We start from the raw sequence: 3201 nt of genomic DNA on the forward strand, positions 1-3201 counted from the left end.
CCATTAATGGGATGTGGAGTAGAACACTCAGAAGAGTTTTTGGCTCAGAAGTGGGTAAAAACTACACGCTGCTTTGGCTTTATCTAACAAAAGCAAGATCTCAAAGGACCAAACTGTTACCAAGTACCTTTTGCACCTCAGAATAAAGCTCAAGAATACTTATGAGAATACAGAAACATCCAGCACCCAAGAAAATAAAGTTCACAATGTCTGACAGTAAAAGTTAGCATGTATACAAAGAAACAGGAAAATATAACCCACGATGAAAAGAAAAACCAATCAATTGAAACCTACCCAGAAATTACCCAGATGATAAAATTAGGAGACAAAGACAGTAAAAGTTATTCTAACTATATTCCATATGTGTAAGACAAAGGAAAGAGTGACCATGTTAAGTAGAGATATAGAAGATATTTTTTAAAAGACCTAGATGAAAATTAGAATGTCTGAGATAAAAAATACACTAGATTGGGCCAGCCCCATGGCCTAGGGGTTAAGTTCTCACGCTCCACTTTGGTAGCCTAGGTTTGGTTCCTGGGCACGTACCTACACCACTTGTTGGTGGCCATGCTGTGGCGGTGACCCACATACACAATAGAAGAAGACTGGCACAGATGTTAGCTCATGGAGAATCTTCCTGAAGCAAAAAGAGGAAGATTGGGGGGTTGGCCCAGTGGAGTAGTGGTTGGGTCTGTGTGCTCTGCTTCGGTGGCACATGGTTTGTGGGTTCAGATCCCAGGTGCAGATCTATACACCACTCATCAAACCATGCTGTGGCAGCATCCCATATACAAAATGGAGGAAGACTGGTATGAATGTTAGCTCCGGGACAATCTTCCTCAAGCAAAATGAGGAAGATTGGCAAGGGATGTTAGCTCAGGGCCAATCTTCTTCACCAAAAAAAATTAAAAAAAATAAAAGAGGAAGATTGGTAATAAATGTTAGCTCAGGGCGAATCTTCCTCAGGGAAAAAAAATACACTAGATGGATTAATGTAACATTAGACATGGCAGAAGATTAGCGAATTTGAATACATAGTAATAGAAACTATCCAAAATAAAACAGAGAGAGTAAATTAAAAAAATTAATAACACCATGGCATCAGTGAACTGTGAGACAACTTCAGATGACCTAATATATATGTGTAATTGGAGTCCCCAAAGGAGCGACAAGGATAGAAAAAGATATTTGAAGGAAAAAAATAAGTGAAAAATTTCCGAATTTGATGAAAGATCTAAGATACTCAGTGAATCTGAAGCAAAATAAACGTAAAGAAACTATACAAGCTCTCTGCTCCTCTCCATTCGACAGACAGCTGCATCTTGTGCAGTGCCAGCTGCGTCCCTGAGACATGATGGTGAAGGCTGGAGTAAACAGTTTTGGCCATATTGGGTGCCTGGTCACCAGGGCTACTTTTAACTCTGGCAAAGTGGATATTGTTGTCATCAGTGACCTCTTCATTGAACTCAACTACATGGTCTACATGTTCCAGAATGGTTCCACCCATGGCCAGTTCAATGGCACTGTCAAGGCTGAGAATGTCACAGTCAAGGCAGTTTGTCATCAATGGAAGTCTCATCTCCATCTTCCAGGAGTGAGATCCCACAACATCAAATGGGGTGATGTTGGTGCTGAATATGTTCTAGAGTCCACTGGTCTTCACTACCTTGGAGAAGGCTGGGGCTGACTTGAAGGGTAGAGTCAAAAGGTCATCATCATCTCTGTCTTTTCTGCAGATGCACCCACGTTTGTGATGGGCATGAACCATGAGAAGTATGACAACTCCCTCAAGATTGTCAGCAATGCCTCCTGCACTACCAACTGCTTGGCCCCCCTGGCCAAGGTCATCCATGACAACTTTGGCATTGTGGAGGGACTCATGACCAGAGTCCATGCCATCACTGCCACCCAGAAGATGGTGGATGGCCCCTCTGGGAAGCTGTGGCATGACCAGCTGTGGGGCTGCCCAGAACGTCATCCTTGGTTCTACTGCTGCCGCCTAGGCTGTGGGAAAGATAATCCCTGAGCCGAATGAGAAGCTCACTGGCATGGCCTTCCATGTCCTCACCCTCAATGTGTCAGTCATGAATCTGACTTGCTGTCTGGAGAAAACTGCCAAATATGATGACATTAAGAAGGTGGTAGAGCAGGCATCAAAGGATGCCTTAACAGGCATCTTGGGCTACACTGAGGACTAGTTTGTCTCTGTGATTTAACAGTGATACCCACTCTTCCACCTTCAACACTGAGGCTTGCACTGCCCTCAAAGACAACTTTGTCAAGTTCATTTCCTGGTATGACAGTGAATTTCACTACAGCAACAGGGTGGTGGACATCATAGTCCACATGGCCTCTAAGGAGTAAGAGTCCCCTGGATCACCAGCCCCAGCAAGAGCATGAGAGAAAGAGAGAGGCCCTCAGCTGCTGGGGAGTCCTTCCCCCAACTCGATCTCTCAACATACTGAAATCTCTTGTCCTTGACTCAGTTTCCATCCCAGACTGCTTGGAGAAGGAGAGGGGCTTAAGGAAACCTGATTGATGTCATATACCATCAATGAAGTACACTGTATCAGCCAAAAAAAAAAAAAAAGGAAACCACACCAAGGTTTATCATGAATTGCTTTTTAAAAGTGATAAAGAGAAAGATTAAAAATAACCAGAGAAAAAAAGAAACAATAAATACAAAAATAAGGATAGCAGATTTTTTTTGTCAGAAACAATGCAAGTCAGAAGACAGAGGAGCCATGTCTTTAAAATACAGAAAGAAAAAGTAAATAGTAACCTAAAATGTTTTACCCAGGCAAAACTTCTTTTGAAAACGAAAGTGAGACGATATGAGATGAAATTAGAAATCAATGACAGGGGCTGGCCCCATGGCCGAGTGGTTAAGTTCGCACGCTCTGCCTCAGTGGCCCAGGGTTTTGCAGGTTTGGATCCTGGGCGTGGACCCAGCACCACTCATCAAACACGCTGAGGCATTGTCCCACGTAGCAGAGCCAGAAGGACCTACAACTAGAATACACAACTATGCACTCAGGGGCTTTGGGGAGAAGAAGAAGAAAAAAAGAAGATTAGCAACAGATGTTAGCTCAGGGCCAATCTTTAAAAGAAAAAATGGCAAAAGGAAAATTTGAAAATTCACAGATGTGTGGAAATTAAGCAATAACTCCAAAATGACCCATGGTCCAAAGAAAAGAAATC

At 42.9% G+C, this 3201-nt stretch overlaps 1 pseudogene; it reads left to right on the forward strand.

Moving 5' to 3' along the window:
- Window positions 1-1354: 1354 nt before the first annotated feature.
- LOC100053633 (glyceraldehyde-3-phosphate dehydrogenase-like) lies at window positions 1355-2387 on the forward strand (annotated as a pseudogene).
- The last annotated feature ends 814 nt before the right edge of the window (window positions 2388-3201 follow it).

Source organism: Equus caballus, chromosome 1 (assembly GCF_041296265.1).
Source record: "Equus caballus isolate H_3958 breed thoroughbred chromosome 1, TB-T2T, whole genome shotgun sequence".
NCBI classification, from domain to species: Eukaryota; Metazoa; Chordata; class Mammalia; order Perissodactyla; family Equidae; genus Equus; species Equus caballus.